The 22,602-nt window shown below is 40.4% G+C and overlaps 1 long non-coding RNA gene across 1 annotated transcript in view; it reads right to left on the minus strand.

The window, feature by feature from the left end:
- LOC122805833 overlaps positions 1–21,767 on the minus strand; it is a 37,225-nt gene extending 15,458 nt beyond the window's left edge. The window contains exons 1-2 of the long non-coding RNA XR_006365462.1: positions 21,167–21,767; positions 20,835–20,907 (exon numbers count right to left, since the gene is read on the minus strand). This is a non-coding gene — a long non-coding RNA (uncharacterized LOC122805833). The remainder of the gene's footprint in view (positions 1–20,834; positions 20,908–21,166) is intronic.
- Between the last annotated feature and the right edge of the window lie 835 nt (positions 21,768–22,602).

A 22,602-nucleotide genomic window follows, 5' to 3' on the forward strand; every position in this document is an offset into this window, starting at 1 on the left:
CATTTCTTATGCTCGTGACATTCCAACATGTGTTTATAAGTGGGACACTCTCTATTTGGGTCACTGTGTCTTGTGAAAAAACATGAAAAGTGGGAAATACCCTGAGATTTTAGGACAAAAAATGTTTCTTACATTTCCTCTAATAGTTACATAAAAATGCTGTTTTGAACCTGAAATGCTGCAATGTTATGTAAAACAGCAAAAACAACTCAAATCTTACAACAGGGAGGATTTACTTTGACAAAACATGAATTCCAGACCTTTGCACCGATTGCAGATATGGTTTGTCCTGCAAAATAATATACTACCATAATAAATGTCCTACCTTTGACGTTCAAAAGATTTCATTGAAGTTTTCCTATATCCTTTTCCTAACTTCTCTTTGTTTTTCCCATACAATACAATTGGTAGGGGGTCACAAAAGGCTATATAAATGATTCATAACATTCCACAATAATACCTTTCTTTAAACTCAAACTATGCTCACGTGTTTTTAATTTTAAAGTATTACCTTCATAAATATTATTACACTGTGTGCAAGTCTCACATTTCCTAGTCCACATATTTCCTTGTAGGGCTCTGCTGTTTGAATCTACAAGCATATTTTGCTCTAATCTTCCAACTAAAGACAAAGTTGGGATTCTCACCTAAAATACCTTTAATAGCATTAAAACTTTCAAAAACTTTCCAATTTTTTCTCAAAATTGACTATACCAAGTTATTATCAACTGCATATTTTAAAACCATAGATCTTTCATAATCTTTATTAATAGTAAATGGACTGTTCCTATTGCATCCTTTTTCTAAAATATGTGGGAAGTCATCCTTCCTTTCTTCCTTCCCCTCTAGATCTCATCTCTTTCTTGGTAAAGGACTCCGTTAGGATAGCCTCTGTCGTTAAACATATATATAAGGCAGTTGACTTATTTCTGCAGGTCAGAATCTAAAGAAATAATTCTTGCTAATCTGAACATCTGCCCTTTATTGAGACTGTTTTTGTCTTGCAAGTTGACAACTTCTATAATGTAAATAATTGTTGGATAAAGTGGGCTTCCTGTAAATAGTCAATGTAAAGCATCCATGAACAAAATTCTTAACATAATATCTAAATAATTAATTTCAATTTTGGAATATGCAAATGTGAATTTTAAGAAACCAGTTGTACTTTGCAAATAATCAATAAAATGCAACAACGTTTCTTCACTACTGTTCCACATTACAACAATATCATCAAGGAACCTTTGGTATGTCACTATATGATCCATAAAATTTGAATTCAACAAGCTGCTCTTCCAATAATGATAATAATTTTAGCAGAGATGGGGTGACCCCAGTCAACTGTTTAAAATATTCCCCCTCAAAGTGGATGAAATTATTTTTTAATATGAGGTCAACAACATTACTTTTGTTCATCTGTAAATTGGCTCTTTTTTCTGTTTTGCTTCTGATTTTAGTTTATGCAAAAGCTACATTTTTGTTCCTTCTTCTCTGTGATGGAGCTTTTCTCCCCAGGCCTCCAGTGAAAAGGTTTCTTGCCCAGTCAGATTTTCACAGTAACCAAATGTCAAATAAATAAATAAACAGAACTAGTAATAATTTGTTGGTAAGCTACTGTGCTTCACTAGTATTTCATACAACCATTTTAATCTGGTGTCACTGGGGATGCATGTAAATAAGTCTGCCCCATCTATGGTGACTAAAAAGCACTCCTTATTAAAAAAAATCTGTTTAATACTAACCAGAAAATCCCAGGAGTCTTTAGCAACATGTAAATGTTTTTTACAAAAATATCTTAAGGTCTTGTTCAAATAAACTGCCAATAAGAGTGTTTTGGATCCCGCCGCTGCCACCAAAGGATAAAAATGTGGATCCCTCACATTTTTATGTACTTGTGGTATATCAAACAAATTAGGTATTAAATGGAATTCTACCTTATGATAGTTGTATAATTCATAACTGACAGTGAGTTGCATTTGTAAAGGTTCTAAAAATATCTATTTTACTATATGTAATGTTTATTGCATTTTTAGAAACTCTAGTATACTATTTATTGTTATTTAACACATTAAGCATTGCACTGGCATACTCAGTACTATTCATAATGAATAAGCTGCAGCCCTTGTCAGGCATCACTTCCCATGCATCCTTATTATTCACTAGTTAAAACAAAAACAATTTTCTTTTCCTTAAAAACTCCTCTATCATTCACACACAACTTCTCAAATTAATTGCAAAGTGCATTAAATGCACTTTCTTTCTAAATTGTGAGTTATTAGTCATGAAACAATACAGCTAAAGTCTGTTTTCTAGTGTGTAATTTCAACTCAATGACTGTCTCATATAAACCAGTTTTTGTGGAAGGTACAAAGATGAAGTCCCTTCAAAAAGAAGTTTAAAATGTTTTTCTTCTAATTCCAAGCCACTATAATTAAAAATTGTAAAACCTTTGCATGTGTATGTTACCCCATCCTCACTCACACAAATGTACTTAGTACACAGTGACTTATTCCTAATGCCAGTGTCCATATTGTTATTATCTGTATCACTGTCAATGACATCTCATTCTTGTAAGCTCTGAACCCATTGTAATGTTTAAGGAGGTTGAGGTTAATAATGGCTTTTCTACATTCTCCCTTGTTCACTGCACCTCCTCTGAAAGTGAGGCAGTGAATGTGTTGGTCTCAAGTGTTTTTCATTCGCCCCACTTCTCTCCTGTCTGTTTTTGTTTGCAAGTCTTTCTGACCATCTCACTAGTGCCATTGACTCCTCGTTCTTCCCCCATATCTGAACAGGATTACATTTATTTATTTACATTGTTTGCCAGGAAGCTCCGACTGGACACAGGTCCTTTTTCAGCGGAGACCCAGGGAGAAAAGCTCCACAGAATGACATGGTAGATGGGAAAACTATAAAGGTATGTATACAGTAGAAGTGATCATGACATGGAGTAATACAGGAGCAAAATCTGTACAATTGAGAAATAAGAAGTAAAACACAGTGCTACAAATTTTCTAGACATTAACTAGATAACAATAATAATAGACTAAATGATAACTAAATCCTGGAAGGATTAACAAGCGGTGAGTAATCTTCAGTTCAGTTTTATAGTGATTGAGAGGATACTCTATCTAAATCTGCGAAAGGAGAAGGGTTGAAGGGGGGGGTTATTAGCCGGGTTTGGACAAGGACAAAGCCAGTGAGAAATCAGGTGAGATTGAAGTGCAGTCTTGAAAAAACTGCAGGAAGGAAGGGTAGTTATGGTAATGGGAAGGTTGTTCCAGAGCTTGGATATAGCGCAGGAAAAAAGTGCTTCACCTGCTGAGTTTTTGGCTTTGGTGACCTGGAGTAGATTTTTGTTGCAGGACTGTAGTGGTCTAGAAGAGTGGTAGGGTTTGAGAATTGTATGGAGTGATGGGATTCGGAGAGGGTGGTTTACTAGTTTCTGAGCAAAGGTGAGTTGAATTGTGGGAGTTCAAGCCAGTCAAGTTTTCTAAGGGAGACACAGTGGAGGCTGTGATAGGAGGCACCAGTGGCAAATGCTGTGATTTTATTGCAGCAGGCTTCGAGTTTGTGTAGGTCTGACTGTCTAAGATTAGTAAATATGTGTGATGCATAGAGTAGGGTGGAGATTAGTTGGGAATTGGCGATAGAGATTAGTTGCTCATCACTCATCATCACTCATTTACTGCTCTCCGTGGAACCAGAGAACAGGGCAACCCACAGTAGGTCATTAAGTGTTGTTTTGCCAACCAAAACAGATTCTTCACTGTTGTCATTCACTGAAAATGACATGCATCAGGCTCAAATAGTGTTGCAGATGAATTATCAACCCACAGGACAATCTCCTTGTGCAGACCCATTGCATCTGCAAATTCAATTCACCAGCCTTGTTAAATTTCCATTCAGTGTACAAAAGGTCCTGTGAAGACATAGCCAGGCCCAGAAACCAAACTGAAGAACCAGGAAATGGGCCAAGGTGCAGAAAGAAATAACCAAAGACAAAAGCAATGCTGTATCTGTTAACATAATTAAAAGAGATGCAGTATTGTAATGTTTACTGCAGCATTTTTGCTTTTGTGCTTCTTCAGCTGCTTACATTCTCATTTTACTGCTAGAGTCTTATGCTTATCATTTCATAGGTTCATAGGTAGGTTTCTAGGCTATCTGCCCGAGGGCATTTATAAGCCTAACCAGAGTGTGTCAGTTTTTGCAGCCCCATTGATTAATTAACTGAGCCTCTGTCAAGAAGAGCCAATGAAGTGATCCCAGGGGTATATTTTCTGTTACCGATCCACTCGTCAAGGTTTCTCTTGAAGAGTGTTAGTGAGGGGCTCTGCCTAATGTAGTTAGGAATTTTGTTCCAAAGCATGGGGAGTCTCTGTGACAGGAATCTATCCCTCCAGCATGTTCTATTTATTGTTGTGGCGAGTTTAGCTCACTAGAACAAGTGGCTCGCAGTGACTTGGATTTCTTTAGATGAAGCATGTCCATCAATTCTGAGTTGAACATGGCTTTGTAAGTCAGGCAGAGATAACCTCTGAGTAAGCGATATGCCACTGAGTACAGCTGGAGTTTTTCCAGTCAGGCTGCATAGGACATATGTTTGAGACCAGTAATCCTCTTGGTGAGGTAGTTTTTTGGTCTTTCTAGCTGTTGGAAGTGTCTTGTGAGGTACATCCCAAACAGGGCATTGTACTCTATGATGGGTCTGATGAGTGACGAGTAGAGGGGCACTATAACCTCTCTATTTCTAGATGCGAACCCTTTAGTAATTAGATGGGCTACATAGAAGGATTTCCTAACTACTTTGGCAATATGATTGTCAAAGGAGAGATTACTATCTACCGGGTTCCCCAGATCTCTTATTACCTCTTCTGTATTAAGGGGGCTGCCACCTATGTAGTAATTCATGGGTGTTTTGTTTTTCCCAAATGGGATGACTATGCATTTTTTGGCATTTAGCTTGAGACCATGACTTTGACACCAGGTGTCCGTTTCAGTAAGGCTCTTTTGGAGAATGTCCGTGTCAGCTGGAGAGTCAATTATGGCTCCCAGTTTGCAGTCATCGGCGAACTTGGTTAGCCACAGTCCTCCTGTGTTTGCCTGTACTTCTGAGAAGTATATGCCGAACAGTAGGGGTCCCAGGACCGAGCCTTGTGGGACACCACTTGTGAATGGTTTAGAGTCGGACCTGGAGCCCGCTATTCTTACCGTGTGAGTTCTGTCTGTAAGCCAGTTGGCAACCCATCTCGTGACGTAGGGGTTTATGTTCAGCCTGGTGAGTTTTTCTATAATTCCCTGGTGGGGAATGGTGTCAAAAGCCTTAGCGAGGTCAAGGTAGGCTGTGTGAACTACCTTCCCCTCATCTATGGCCTTGGTGACTGTCTTGAAGAAGTCAACCAGGTTTAGTAGGCATGATCTGCACTTAACAAAGCCGAACTGGGTCAGGTCAAGTGTTTGGAGGTTCCCAATGTCTTTGTTAATGAGTTCTATGATGATGCGCTCCATAACCTTGCAGACCAGGCTAGTCAAGCTTATGGGGTGATAGTTACCAGGGTCAGTTGTGGCCCCTCCTTTGTGGAGCGAAATAACCGCTGCTGTGCGCCATTCTATGGGCACGTAGCCTGTGGAGAGGCTGAGGTTGAACAGTGTGTTTAGGTGGGGGGTTAGTTTGTTCTGTAGTTCGTGCAAGACGCAGCCTGGGACACCATCTGGCCCCACTGACGCTGTGCTTTTGGCTTTTGAAAGGGCTGTTTTCACCTGTATGCCTGTGATTTCTGGGACACTACACTTTTCCGGTATTGTTGTGGGCCCTTTAGAGGGTGAGAGGGGGGTGAAGTTTGCACTGAATCTATCTGTCAGGATGTTGGCAATATCAGTGGGTTCAATATATTTGGTGCTTATTTGCACTAGCTCAGAGCATATCTGCAAGTTGACACTTAGATTCTTGACATAGCTAAAGAAGGCTTTGTGGTTATCTTTTGAATCCTTGGCTATTTTTCTTTCGAAGTCAGCCTTGGAGGATTTTATGAGGGACCTTAGTTTCTTACTGATACTGATCAGGGATGTCTTTCCTTCTTGGGATTTGCTTTTTTTCTGAACTAGTTTCCTCCTTCAATTGTATAGCCTGTTTACGGCAGGGGTCCACCAGACTGGTTTCCTTTTCTTAGGGGAGTGAGTCTTGGTTTTGCTAGGGATGGCACGATCTATGCATCCTTGTAGGTGCTCAAAGTGCATTTGTAAAGGTTCCTGCATCTTGGACACTGTTATCCTTTAGCGTGGGGGCTGTAAAACTTACCACCTCTGTCTTAAGTAAGGTGAAGTTTGCTATAGAAACGTTTTTCACTGTGGTTTCCTTGGTTGGAGGTGGTGGTGTGGTGTGGAAATCCAGAGTGATTAGTTTATGGTCTGATCTAACCAGTGATGGGTTGACCTCTGGTGTGGAACACCTGTCGCCCATGTTGGTGATGACCAGGTCCAATATGTTTTCACCTCTGGTAGGGGAGTTTACCAGCTGATCCAGGGCATTTGAGTATATAAATTCCAGGAAGCGCTGGACCTCGGAGTTTGTGCTTGAATAGTTTTCCCAGTTAACGGTAGGGTAATTGAAATTGCCCAATATCAGGGTGCTCGGTAGGACCTTCATGTTTTGCAGTGTCTCCAGAAAGGTGGAGTGGTGGTCCTGGGTCATGGAGGGTGATCTGTAGCAGGCCACAATTTGCATTGCAAATTTGCCTGATGTTAGTTGCACACAGATGATCTCGGAGGTATCATGCTGCGCCACTAACCTGGAGGTGTAGGTATCCTTGATGAATATGGATACACCCCCTCCTTTTGTGTTTAGGTCCATGTTCTGTGGCTGAAATGTGTGGTATGAGTGGTAGCCCGGTAGTGCTGGAGTGCCCTGTGGAGCCTTGAACCAAGTTTCAGTTACTGCACAGATGTAGACGTTCTCCATACTGAGGAGTGCTTCGAGCACATGCATTTTGAGATTTAAACTCCTGGCATTGAGTAACATAACCCTCATTTTTTTATTTGTGCTGTTTACAGAGGTGGGTTTGACTTTTGAGCTTTGCCTAAAAAAGGCACTATGGGGGCAGCAAGAGCCTTGGCCAGTATTCAAAAGCATAGGGGTGACAGGTGCAAGTCGTCTCTTGCGAAGCAATGAGGCCTGTCGAGCATGTTGTCCCAGGCTGATAGACACTGGTTCCTCTTTGAATGACACCAGAAGCTTAGCCAATTGTTGAAATTGATCATTTTTTCTTTATACTGCGGTATCATTCTTGGTGAGGGCAGGATGCTACTCAGGGTCAGGGTCATACACGCCTGGGCTACATGATCACAGCGCTCTTCCATGTCTCTTTTCATGTAGTCCAGGGAGGTATGTCTCAGGTCATTCACACCAACATGAACAATGACATTCTTATTTGTACTTGTTCTGGAGTGACCTGAGTGCTTGTGTTATGTGGCAGATTCTGGCTCCTGACAGGCAGCTAACAGTAACCTTCGCCTTGTCCAGCCTAGTGAGTGGGACGTCCGTGTGCCTGACTATAGAGTCACCTATTACTAGTGTGTTAGGTATGTTATTTCTCCTTAAGGGCTGTGATTGTACGGCACACTGATTTTGTGTTTTATGTGTTGTTTGGTTTGTGACGGGAGGTGCAAATTTTTTGGGTGTCTGCTTTGAAGGTCTGTGATGCTTTTGCAGGTTTTTATTTAGGCCCTCAGAGTATGATTTTGTGTATTTATGTGTATTTTTTGCCAGTGCTGGTTTAGTATGTCTATGTGAGGCTGGAAGTGTGGTGCAAGTGTTAACCTTCTCCTCACGACTGCCTGTTCCAGTCTTGGGTGGAGAGAGCTTAGCCTCCAATGTATCTATATAATTGCATCTCTCACATATGTTAATGTGTTGTGGTAGGAGGAGAGGGTTGTCTGTGTACATGAGGCAGTTGTAACATTGCCTTAGGATACCCAGGTTCACCAGTTGGACTGGAGAGTATACCTGAAATTGCTCTTTGGTCATGTCTGAATAGTAGGGTGAGCTGCTTAGTCGCTTGGTTGGTAAGGAGTGAATAATGAACCTTGCCCTGCTGGGAAATCAATTGTCAGGGTATATTAGTGCTTGCTATTAGGTCTGAGCAAGTGCTGGACTGTAGGATGCTTTTTAAGTGCTTAGGTTGAGAGTTAGACTACTTTCAAGGGAAAAACTGAAGAGGAGACTTGGTGGAGCCGGGATAAATTTAGCCTTAGCTAACCAGTGCTACCTGGACGTGCAAAACCATGTAAACGTGGTTTTTACAGCAGGGAAATGAAAGAGAGAGAAATTAACCCAAAATGGCACACAAACAACTAACTTCTAGGCTGGGACCACTCCTCCAGGGACAGATGGCTGCTCAAAGCTCCCTCTCTCACAGGTGAACAGAGAAACCTCCCTCTATCCAAGTAAGGTATGGGCAACTCAGAAAATTGTAACAGCCCTGAATTCAGCACTAGCCTGAAAACTGGACTATACTAGCTTAGAAAGGTGGGAAACAAGGAAACATTTTTTTTTTAAAAAGATAAGGCAAAAAGAGTAAAAAATATACTTAAAACAGCTTTAAATGACTACAAGCAATCAGAAAAGGCTTTTAAACAAATTACCCAATTAACCAGTAAAAAAATCTCAAAACTGAGCCCTGTTCCTGTACTCTTCAATCAGACAAGTTCTAACTGCACACTCCTGCCACTGGGGTGCAGGGGAACCTTCTCAAAAAATGAAGGCCTGGATTAGTGCTCAAGTTATACAAACAAAGCCAGATTCAGCAGGCCTGGATCTAGTCTATGCTACAGCAAACAAGGTGCACCAATTTCAGTAAGAAACAGTTAAAATATGCAGGCACTATAAGCCTTTAACCAGAAATTCCCGGCTCAGAAGGGCAGAGTCCAGCCTCTCCTCCCACAAGAGTGCAGACCACGAACCTTCTTAATGTAAAATAACTGGCCTGAAGCCCAAGTGCTTAAACCAGAACTAATACACTTTTAGAATAACAGACACTGAGCCTTCAATCAGCAGTTCCCAACTTAGAAGTATGTAAGCTACCTGTCCTGCCACAACAGTGCAAACCACAAACCTTCTTAATGTAAAACAACTGGTCTGAAGCTCAAGTGCTTAAACCAAAAGGCTTAAAATGATAGTTACACCAAGCAGTAATAAATACAATTGAGTACTTTTAAGATAACGCAAAAGCAAAATAAAGTAGGAAGAAACACAAATACAGTAAAAGCAGATGAAAAAAGTGCAATTTTTTTTTGAGTGAGCAAATGAGATGGGCCAAGGAGAAGTATCCAAATGCAAATTTACAACAGGGGCGGGCAGTTTCAACGCCACCAAGATTAACACCAAAACAAAAGCAGGGAGGGTAGGTGGAGAAATAAATGAAAAAATAGAGCCACAACTTCCAGCTAAATAGTATTCAATGCAACACAAATAAATAAATTTAAATGCTGTATTATTTGAAAAAAAGTGCAGATACCCCCACTTATCACTGGCTATTCAAGAATTCTAACAAGCATTAACTGAAAAAACAGAGCCACAACTTCCAGCTAGATAATATGCAATGCAACACAAATACATCAATTTAAATGCTGTATTATTTGAAAAAAGTGCAGATAAAAATTTACTTAAATTCACTTATACATCCAGTTGATTTGATTTCATGTAGGTCTTAGCTGGCCAAAGCTCAGAGTTTAAGCATAAAATAATCCAAAATGTACCACTTATATAAGGCAGGAACCACATAACAATGAAGTAAACTACCCCCAATTATCACTGGCTATTCAAGAATTCTAACAAGCATTAACTGAAAAAACAGAGCCACAACTTCCAGCTAGATAGTATTCAATGCAACACAAATAAATCAATTTAAATGCTGCACTATTTGAAAAAAAGGGCAGATACCCCCACTCATCACTGCAGTAGCATTCCAGTGTTTTTCTGTTTGTTACATTGTTGTTTCCCCTGTTCTTGTGTCTGCCCCAGTCCATAATGATGCATTAAGTACTGGTCTCCCTGCTACTCCCTATTTGTATACTAATTACAGGTTTCCCTGCCGCCACTGTAAAAGCTAAAGTTTCTGAAATTCTAACTTACCTGGGGTCATTGACCTGAAGCTCAGAGTCACAGGACTAACAGAACTGTGACTTGCTTCAGGTTATGAAGTCACAGAGCTCCACTATTAGCTTTATTTGATTGCATGCCTCTCTTGCTAGACTGCTTTAACTAGCTGCACCCACAGAGTCTGAGAAGAGTAGAAAATGATGAACTGTAAGAAATTAGCTTTTCATCAAAACAGGAAAAAGAAAAAAAAAGCTGTACTGGACTGTGCTCAGTGCACTGCCACTGCTGGGACTTGCTATATAGTGGGGTGTCTGTGAAAGAGTTTTTTTTTTCTACTCTATAGGAGGCCTGCAAACTGCATGCAACCCTGTTAATCCAGGTCTGAGGCTGAAATAACCTGCACAAAGCACAAATCAACATACATTGAGCTGCAGCACACTCCTGACCAAATGCCTAGGAATTTCCCCACACCTCAGTATGTCCACCCAAACAGTACACACACAAAAAACAGACTCCAAGCAGTTATAGTCACTCCTACCTTTGAGGCATTCCTGCTGAAACCATTGAGACAGATATCTTGAGACAGTGTAAAAATTGTTCAGTCTGATGATCATTTACTACTCAAATAACATAACACAATGCATGACAGATCTACAATATAATGCCCTTGGAAGCAAAAGTCTCATACATAGTAAACTCAGGCACTAAAATTGTCAACAGTACACCATACATCACACCTTGCCAAGGCTATCACAATATACATAATGCATCATATGCTGAGGTTATAAAGATTAACTTGCCTAAACCTCAAAGACTTCCAAATCACAATGCAGGCATAAAGCACACTCATCAAGTTAAGCCTACCACCTAGCACAAGAAGTCCCAAAGTCATGGATGCTGAGCCCTTAAGACAGGCATCTACTCAACCATTCTAGTTATAGGTGGCTTCATTGTAAGACATACAGATGTACCTCTTACCAGGGTGAGCAAGGAAAGAGTGGTGGTTACTTGCTTGTCTGGTGCCAGGATCCAGCAGATTACACATACACTGAAGTCTCTGAACAGCAAGTACTGGTATGGGAGATAGGAAATTCATCCTGGGGATCACGTCAGTCGCCCTGCTAGACAGGGGTCCAGGGAAGTAAATACTGTCAGAAGAAATATCCAGGGAATTGTTATGGCTAGGCTTTATAGGCCCTAGGGCCAATAGCCTAGTACCAACCTATGACACGATCAAAATAGATGTGGTTGTCAATAACTTGAGATGTACCTCCCTAGACAATATGAAGAGAGACATGATGGAGCTCTCAGTCAAGTTGCTGCATTCCACTTTCTCCATGGGTGATGACACAATACGTGAAAAAAAAAATAGCTGACTTCAATAATTGGCTAAGTTTTTATTCAATGGGGGTCACATACCTGTCAGCCTGGGAAGATATTATCAACAGATCATGCTGCTTTGCCAGGGATTGCCTACATCTGGCAAAGACACTGCCTTTCTTTGGCAATGCCAACCTGATAAACCTACTAACAAAAAGAAGAAAGCAAAGGAAAATATGAAGGTGTTACTGATCAATGCTAGGAGCCCAAGCAGAAAACTCCACTCCCCACAAGCCCTACTCACCCCAGAAATAAACTCCTTGATGGAACCATAATATCAACAAGCTTCACAATAAAAGAAAGAGAATTTTGACCATAAGTAAGAATTGCAATTCACAGAATGATAGAGTCCTTGTCACCAAAATAAAGAAAAAACTCAAAAGTTTAACAAAATCTACAAAAGCCAACTTTGAGGCTAAAACAGCCACCCAAGCCAAAACAGTCACAAGGCCTTTTTTAGTTATGCATGTAATCTCAGACACACAATGCATTTAGCTGATTGTGAACAATGTTACCTTAACTGAGTTTCAGTACTAACAACATACTAATGTACAACTCTGCTGGTACCCAAACTACATGCAGCTATACTATCAACTCTATAGTTGCATATAGCTATACAGTTGCAACTATACAGTTGATAGTATAGCTATATGCAACTATACAGTTGATAGTATAGCTGTATAGTTGCATATAGCTATACTATCAGTGGTATATACTTAACCTTCCATCTGGAAAATGATTCTGTACACCTCTGAAAGATCACCCCTGTTTTCCCCAATAACGTGTTGTTGTTGTGTCTTTTGGCTTTTCCCGGTTAGGGGTCGCCACAGCGGAACTCCGGTCCGCTAATGATTGGCAGTAGATTTTTACGTGCAAGTTGCCAGCTTTGACGCACAACCTTCAATGAAGGTACGCCCATTCACGCATTTCTCCACACAGAAGACGCTCTAGCTGAGAATCGAACAGGACAACGTCGTACTGTGAGGCGACAACGCTACCGCAGCACCACCACCGCAGTTTTAACTGAATAACATAAAAGGAAAGGGAATTGTAGATAAATCACATGCCCTGCATTTGGATGGGCAGTTATTGGCACATTACTGTAAAATACAACTGTCATGACTACTTCTTGTAGAACTCAGGGCACTCCTCTTTCTACTGCTGAAGAAGATCAAGTTGGTGCCTCTTCAGGCCACATCACCTCTGTAGGTAATGCCTGCTGTAGACTTCACCACCCAGCAAGGCAGTGCCAGGCATCTACCTTGCATTGGGGACCTCATAAAATATCCCCAGTAGGTGCTTCCAATGGTCCATGTACTTTTAAGTACAGAAATATTTTTGGTTCTTTGGTACACCACATGGGAACCCTCACACACTCAGTGTCCTCAGAAGCCATGGCCACTTCAGAGGGCACAATCTATAGGAACAGTATAGCTCATTCACATCTAGATATGTTGTAGGTGTCATGTAATGCACATCAAGAGCACCAAGGCAGCATGACAGTTCACAATATCATCATACAGTGGCACATAAATGCATAGGGTGCCAGTGTGGTGATCGGAGTGTAAATGACATGTTGATCCTGTTTGCCGCCCGTTCAAGTCATGTCTCACTCCATTATTGTTTTTTACCATCTCTAGGGGCTAGGATGCAACAGACCAAATACACCCACCTCCCTGCAGGAGTTATTGACCTCTCCACATGTATGTAGTGCGTTTCACTGCTAGGCATGTGGTTGCAGTTAGGTATAACCCTCATTGGACAGCCTTTGTCCAGTGTGTAAATGTGAAATTCAGAGACAGTAATCTTTGACTTACTCATTAGCATAACTGACAAAATAACTGCCTCAAAACTGCATAATAAATACAGACACAGCCTCTTCACAATATTACTAAACCAGAAGCAAAGGCACTAGAGACTAGAAGCCAAACACAGGGAAAGTACAGATCTACAACTGTTGTGGTAACTGACGAGATGACATTGACACAACATATTTAGGGAATGTGTGGGTAAAGTCACTGCTATTTTACTGTTGTGTACTTATTGTAAGGGGCGATAGCGAACATTTGACTGCTGAGGGACCACAGGAGGGTCCTTTAGACTGCTCTGAAGTGCACCGCACCAGTGTTTTACTGTTGGCACCATGAGATAAGTTTGACTGAGATGGGGATACAGAACTTATGGGGGGATTGCTTCCTAATTTGTGTCTCTTTCTACATTGCTGGCATGGGGAATTTCTTTTCAAAATGTGTGCACATCTCTCTCTCTGTAATTTGGTCATACAGGGAGTTAATTTTCAAAATTTGTCTCTGTTGTTGGCTGGTGGAATTGCTTTTCAAACTGACTGCCTGTATTTGGTTGGGGGTTCCTTTTCAAATGTGTCTCTTTGTTGTTGGGTCTGCCTGTCTATTCCTTGGGGGTGGTTTGAAACTCCAAAAGCAATCATATGGACGGGGAAGTAGTAAATATCCAATATGCTTTGCTAGACTGAGATGGTTATCTTGTTTTATATATATATATATATATATATATATATATATATATATATATATATATGCACTGCGCTACCTGGGGCGTATCACCAGTGTTGCATGTGATGTACTTAGGGATGGCTTGCAGTGAGCTTAAATCTCTTATTGTGTTGAACACCCACAACGGCCAGGGAGCACACACCCCAGCAGTTGGAATCTGTTTTGTTACCATACCTGTTGCTTATTTGAAAATATTTTCTTGGGGAGTGTGGCAGACATTAAAAGGCAGGCATGAGCATAAGGCAAAGGTATAGTGCACTGCCAAGTGATACACACAGAGAACAAGTGAACACTGCTTAGCCATCCACTTCTGTGGTGGAGGTCATATATTTGATGCATGTGGGCCATGCTACATTGACCACATGTGCAAATGCAGTGGCATCCAGTCAACACTGCCACAACATGATATGCAGATACATATGTATATGTTCACATTTGCGAAGATGTATATAAAAAAATGGAGAAGTTCTCCCAACTAGATGCAAACTTCTGCAGGTTCTCTGTGTACACAGGTAGCAGATCCTCCTAATCGAAAAGAACAACTGGGTCTTCTGTGAATTTGTGTGATGAAACCTTGTTGCAGATGTTATTGCAGTTAGCGGCCATAACAGGTCACTAAGTCAAGTATGCTTTATAATCATCATGATACTTTATGCTCGCTCTAAGACAACCAACCTAGCATGGAAGAAGATGGACAGAAGTGGAGATACATCTACTCAGAAATCACTGACAGACATGGAGGAGTTCCTGGCATCTTTTTGTGGAGTGACAGACTATGTCCTCATATCTGGAGGAGGGACTGACATTGGTGTGGAATTTCACCCACTATCATGGCTGTCAATAGGTGATGCCCCAGAGTCATATAGCCCCTACAGGCACTTCAGGGCTGTGTTGTGTATCTGGATTAATATTCATTGCCTGCCATTCTGTTTTACAGCTGTAGCATCACTGGAATTTGGGACTGTCACAAAGTACCATAAATACACAAGGGTGTTTTAGGCTGCTTTCATGGGTGATTTGGTGTACGGGTTGTCCAACAGGGATAGGTCATGACAGACGGTGGTGAAACATCTGAGCCTGATAATGATATAATGATGGGAGCCACAGCACACAGCAGTTTGTGGCCACATTACTACTGTTAAGTATGGTTAACACTGAGAGCATATTACTTCCTCCCTTCCACAGACACAGTTCCACTGTCTGTGCAACCGACACTGGAGTTACAGGTGATCAATGAAGGACAGGGATTGACTGACCCAGCAGCACAGGTGCACTCTTCACACCAGACAACAGTGGGTGTTGGTAGCTCTAAGGAGCAGGGACATGGAAGTAAGGACTGGCCTATTGGTGAATGCCAATGGCCCAGACCTGAACTGAGTACCTCCATGGCAAATACACAAATGTGTAGAGCATACAGACACAGGCTGATGCCACTGTGGCCATTGCAGTGCTGATCACTGGAGCATATGAGCTATGTGACAGCATCAGAGTAGGATTTGCCTAAGTAGCATTTTTGACAGACACCATGGGGAATCTATATTCTCCAGGTGCCCATGTGCTGCAGCACAGCATGGACATTACCATTCTTCTGGCAGTCTCTTCTGCCTCCAGTGGGAAACGCACTGTAGGATAGCAGGGACCACCTATGTCCCCTGGTGCCACCTCCTCCATGCCAGCTACCTCCACCACCAATCTCAAAGGCATTATTTTCTACCATTAACACAAATGACATACTGCACCAACCCTTGGCACAGACTGCCGTTCCTGCTAATGAAGCATGTCATATTCTGTACCAACTGTGGATCATGCAAGTAACATTCACTGGAAGGGACACCTCCATAGACAAAGGACATTCCTCCTAAGGATGCCCTGACCCTGTCACACCAAAACATGCACAGTGTAGCAACTTATGCAGGGGCCAAGTTCACCCCAAATTCCATCTGACCAATGCCACCCACCTCTACACAAGTACCTCATTGTGGCGACACAATCCCCTCCCTGTGTAGTCTTCAAAGTTCACTACACTCACTAGTCCATAAAACACACAAATCATTAGAACTCCTAACCTTAACACAGTGCCCATTGCCAACCCCCATCACTGAGGCCCTTCGAACCTGTGCCCTGCTCTTATTGCTCTGTTCCTACAGTAGCTTGTGTCTGATGCACTGCCAGTCCATGCACTTTATAACATGACCTGGTTGTAACATTGTCTATATTATTGTTACTCTCGGTTATGTATAACCCAGGCCATAGCACTGAAGCAGTTACTGGCTCTTTTCCAGTAGTGCAATGCATCATCCCCTGGAACTGGGCCCTCCACAAACTCCTCACCAGGCAATTCCTATAGTACAGACTTCAGCACATCCTGTCTCCTGATGGCTATAGTCTGCTTTATCTTTGGGTACTAACATGTTATTGCACAGCGCACACAGCAATTTTCTTGCTGCATGTTTCTAAAGCTTCCTGCAGCACTATAATGCTGGTGTCTAAAGCCCAGAAGTTTACCATCATTAGTATAAACACATTTGATAAAGTTGTGGGTCTGTGCTTGTACAGTGTTGTACACATTCCTTGCCATAGTTTGTGGGTTTTGTATGGGTGTCATTAGCCATGTCTCCTGGGTATATCTAGCATCTCCAATAAAATGTCCCTAAGGGAAATCACCCTGCTCAAATCACTGATACAAGTCACACATGTGCCAAACACAAGAGTTGTGAACACTGACGCATTGTATATTATACCTATGCATTGCAGACCACCTTACAGTTAAAAGAGTGGAATCCCTAATGGTGAATATATTGTTACCCCTGATGTGGTCACACTTGATGGTAATAAATACCTCAGGGAACTAAGCTACTTCATAAAAAGACCATATGGTCTGTTTCTCTTCTCTGCAGTACATGTGTACAAGTTTAATAAAGAAATTTTACCTTTTGACTCCGTCAAGAATGACACTTCAGGATGTGCAAAGTACTGGTTTATTCCATAAACAGTGCTGGGAGACTGCATACCAAAAATGTTTAGAGTCTCAAATAACAAGAAAAAAATGCTTACATTTCTATCTTTTCTTATCAATATCATGCACGCAAAATTCTGACATTACTTGTGATCCTCACTTAGTGCTTTACATGAACACTTCACAAATATGCACCGTAAAACATAGACAACCTAAGAATTTATCTTTCAACCTTGTAACATTCACTGCCAGTACACACTACCTCACAGGCATCCTTGCAAAGACCCATTACCCAGCCTGAGAAGGGTAAAGCGCACTGTTAATTAATCTGGTTTCCACAGATACCTGGCACAATTCATCAACTTTTGAAACTATACTTGGCAGCATAATATAACATCCCTTAACTCCTTCAGCACTTACTTGGCCTTCCTATTTTTGTTAGTACACTATAATTGCTAACAGTGAAAATGCAGTTGTAAGGCCCTTGAAATATAAAACTACTTGTATGAAACTATATCTTACATAATCATGCATTTGCTTTTCAGTTTTCCTTTGACAAACATATTGACGCATTTGTGAAAAAACTAGAAATTAATATATATTTTGTGGAGTAAACATGAAACATTAATATTTTTTCATAACACATGGAAACCACATATGCTTTCCCCCATGCTGTAGCTTGGCATAAAAAAAATGGTGTAGTGTCTATGAAGCAGATGACTGGGATACACTCACCATATTCCCAGCTGACTGCTGGGAGGTCGATGTAGCTATGACTGTCACTGTTACACACAATTTGGTGTGCATAGCAATGGGTATTCTATATATTTCATGAACCTGCATGTGAGGGCAACATGTTTGTATCAGCTCCTGTATGGTGTCTTTGTCCACATGGTAGTAGTACACTAATTCTGTTTCATGAAGAGGATGAAACTGACAGTCAGATCCTTCTGTGATGTGAAGAGCAACAATGCACGCTTTTCAGGCTACTCGCAGACAGGATAACCTCATACATCTACATTTCTGCTAAGGATGCTACTGCTGCTACATTTAATTAGACCAGTCTCTGTCTCCATTAAACATGACTGCATGACATACAGCTATACTGACAGTCTGCATCTAATGGCACAGTTTTATACATTTCTCAATCACTCTGTCATATTGTTTACCTTCATTTGCATTTCCCATTACCCTCTATCAAAATGTTGTTCATTTCCATCACATTATACAGTCATTTACTCACTAAGACGGCCTCAGTATTTTCTGGCACTGACTGATCATTCTAAAAAGGTCTAAATCTCCATTGCAAAGATTGCCACTACTTGGCTCACAATTCTACCTTTGTGCATTGTTTGTTTCTGAATCCTATGCTTTATTTTAATGTTAAATATCAATCATTCAAAAATCCACTCTCTGAACATTTCTGATAAATTTTTCTGCCTCACAACAATTAATCATACACACCACCAAATTCTTAGTTTCAGTTTTTTTTACTTTTTAACTCAGTAGCATGAGCAATGGACTGAGCTGAATCTTGTGGTTTTGTGAAGAAGAAATGGTATATATATATATATATATATATATATATATATATATATATATATATATATATATATATACATACACATACATATATGCATATATATATATATATATATATATATATATATATATATACACATGTATACATATATACATACACATTATATATATATATATATATATATAGTAAATTTATTTCTTCAGCTCATTTAGTCTACAACTTCTATTTCACCAAAGCATTACTGTTTCTCCTTTTCAAACTTCAAACACAGTATAAACTTTTAAGACTTTTGTCTTCAACAAGCAGAAATTAAGTATACTTACCTTTACAGTTTTCAATAAAATACCACTTGCAGTCAGTAATAAATTTAATTTCCTTAGCCACACATTCCAGATCTCAGCCAAAACACCTAAGAGAAACTTTCTGTGGCTAAAGTTGTATTGTTTTTTTTTTCTCCAAAAGACAAAATGACTCATCTACAAATGCTTCAGATACCATTTAACATCTGATATACCGGGGATGTCTGCCAAGAAAGCAACCAACCATTTGACCACTGTATCAGCTTTTACAAAACATGCTTAATCAGCTGTAGGTGTGTGAGCCATTTTTTTCATCCTTTTTTCTCTTTTCAGTGGTTATGTAACAATGGAATTAATGTACATAAAGAGATGGGGGAGAAAAGGGGCCTAGTGGAATATCCCTAGTCAAAAAAAAAAAGTAAATTAGCCCATCACCTTTCTAGTCAATGGCTTATTAATATGCAAAATGGATTTCAGTCTGGGAGTGGAGTGACCGTAATTGTCATTTCTGACTTTTATTACTGTAATAATCAGAATAACCATAAATTCGTGAAATTAAATTAAATTCGTTATGGGAAAGAGTAGTGGAAGCTAGGTTAAGAAAGGACGTGATGATTAGTGATTGGCAGTATGGTTTCATGCCATGAAAGAGCACTACAGATGCAATGTTTGCTCTGAGAGTGTTGATGGAAAAGTACAGAGAATGTCAGAAGGAGTTGCATTGTGTTTTTGTAGACTTAGAGAAAGCATATGACAGGGTGCCTAGAGAGGAGTTGTGATATTGTATGAGGAAGTCAGGAGCGTCAGAGAAGTATGCAAGAGTGGTACAGGATATGTACGAGGGTAGTGTGACAGCGGTGAGGTCTGCGGTGGGAGTGACAGATGCGTTTAAGGTAGAGGTGGGGTTACATCAAGGATCGGCTCTGAGCCCTTTCTTATTTGCAATGGTGATGGACAGGTTGACAGACGAGATCAGACAGGAGTCCCCGGGACTATGATGTTTGCAGATGACATTGTGATCTGTAGTGAAAGTAGGGAACAGGTGGAGGAGACCCTGGAGAGATGGAGATATGCTCTAGAGAGAAGAGGAATGAAGGTCAGCAGGACTAAGACAGAATATATGTGTGTGAATGAGAGGGAGGCTAGAGGAATGGTGAGTATGCAAGGAGTAGAGGTGGTGAAGGTGGATGAGTTTAAATACTTGGGGTCAACAGTTCAGAGTAACGGTGAGTGTGGAAGAGAGGTGAAGAAGAGAGTACAGGCAGGATGGAGTGGGTGGAGAAGAGTGTCAGGAGTGATTTTTGACAGACGAGTACCTGTAAGAGTGAAAGGGAAGGTCTACAAGAGGGTAGTGAGACCAGCTATGTTATATGGGTTGGAGACAGTGGCATTGACAAAAAGGCAGGAGTTTGAGCTGGATGTAGCAGAATTAAAGATGTTAAGATTTGCACCGAGTGTGACGAGGGTGGACAGGATTAGGAATAAGTATATTAGAGGGTCAGCCCAGGTTGAAAGATTTGGAGACAAAGCCAGAGAAGCACGATTATGATGGTTTGGACGTGCTGAGGAGGGATGCTGAGTATATTGGGAAAAAGATGCTAAGTCTGAAGCTACCAGGTAACAGGAAAAGAGGAAGGCCTAAGATAAGGTTTATGGATGTGGTGAGAGAGGATATGCAGGTGGTTGGTGTGACATAGCAACATGCAGAGGACAGGAAGAAATGGAACAGCCAAAGAAGATGATGATGATGAGGTGTATGTAGGGATATCACATACCTCTCAAGTGTTCCTGATTTTGGCTCAGAATTTTGCTGTCCCCAGAACTGGTGATTCTGGAAAAATGTGGTGAATTACACTTAAATAATTAAAGTCATAGACTCCCTTAACCTCATAAAATGCACGTTAATCCGCAGTCATTGACTCCTTTTAGCTTATAAAATTCACGTTAATCCGCGTTCTCTTATTCTATCAACTTCTTACGCTAATTAGTACTATTTTTCAAATATCCATAATTACGTCTGGACTTATACCTGATTCTGGAGATGAAGAGCTATGCCGCCTGTCTATTTTCACCCAGGACAGTCCCCAATTGAGCAGTTGCATCTTACATTAGGAAACCATTTGAAAAGAAAAAAACAAATGTTCTGTGATTCTAGGGCAAAATAATTTAGCCAATAATAATGTAAAACAATTTTTTTGTATCCGAAACTTCTTAAGAAATAAGGCAAATACTCAATTCTACACAAAAGTAAACTGTTATTTTTAGCTCTATGCTCACTGCAGATACAGTTTAATTTTACTTGTTCAACTTTGTCCCAAAAAAAAAAAAATACACGCCAACGCTATTTAGAAATATTGGTACCTCGGCTCGATTATCAAAAATGTACCAAGCCCTCCCGTAAGCCCCTTTGCTGTTCTAAGCACCAGCATATAAACTACCATTCCCTGCGCCCTCCAAAACGACGCAACCAGAAGTGACGTAGCGGGTGGCAATCGGGTTACGTACACTGCAGGAAAGTAGCACTTACACTGAAAGGGTACCAAAGAGACGAAGTAAGATTTAGGTACAAGGGTAGTAGTTTATAATAACATTCAGTAAGTTTGTGATAGGGGTCAGGTACTGTTGAGGGTGATAGCTGGGACTATTGCAAACTGTGGAGTAGGGGGTCTTTAATGTTGTCATTGTGGGCCTGTTTTATCTTACTGTGTAAAGGGGAGCAAGAAACCGTGCCATGTTTATTTTATTTAATGTCTTAAGATGAACTTCTAAAAAGTGACGTTCATTGGGCCTCTTGTGGCATGTCTCTAAATCCAGATTCGTAGCGAATTTTGTGTCGCATTAGCTTTTCCATTCAAGTCATCAGGTACACGTTGGTATGTGTACTTCATTTGGTTATTTCCCCTTCTTTTTCAGTGTGTTATTGTTATTGACATACGGAGCGCAGTATGCTGAAAAAAAGTCGGGCAAATTTGCGAATCTAAATATTACTGCAATAAATAGTTACTCTCCCCACTTAAATAACTTTGAAAACTAAAACTGTATAAGGTTACCACCTGGTTACCACCTGTCCTCCTTTGGAAGGGACAGTCTTTGCAAAACAGTTGTAAAAATGGCAAATGTCCTGAGATTTTAGGACAAAATTATTTCCATATATTTTATGTAGTAGTTGCATAAAACAGTTATTCTGTATCTGAAACACCTAAATGTTATAAGAAACAGAATAAGCAACTAAAAATGCTACAAGAATAAGCTTTTATTTAGGCAAAAAAGTGAAGTTCTGTCCTTTGGACTGGCCGTAGGAATGTTTCGGCCTGAAAAATCTGACGTTTGTACCAAAAATGTCCCACTTTGGGCATTTGAAAAGGTGGCAACCCTAAAACTGTACATATTTTTTAAGATAGCATGTAATGTTCACATCTTTTCTTAACCTTGTGTTTTTGAAATTAAGGAATTTAGACCATGCTCCTATGTCAGCTTCTCAGAAATAGTGTCTTCAAGGTATGTGATCTGATGTGCGTATGTAGTTTTTTCGCATAATTTTTGTGCTTTAGGTGTGCTGGTTGTATCTGTGATCGAGTCAGCAACAGTTCCTTTATTCACATGTAACAAGCTCAGTAATTGTAGAGCTAGTGTAATGTGGTTACCCTGTTCATAACAATCAACCCCTTTTCTTCCAGAACCTGAGAGGGATGCCCCAAATCAAGGATACTTTTTGAATTTTTGCTACTATTAAGTTAGAAATCTGACAGAATAAAATTATGTAAATTAGCTAGAATGCATTTTGTAAAGTTAAAGAA

The sequence above is a fragment of the Protopterus annectens genome, chromosome 7.part0 (genome assembly GCF_019279795.1).
Source record: "Protopterus annectens isolate FY-2018-M chromosome 7.part0, PAN1.0, whole genome shotgun sequence".
Lineage (NCBI taxonomy): Eukaryota > Metazoa > Chordata > Ceratodontiformes > Protopteridae > Protopterus > Protopterus annectens.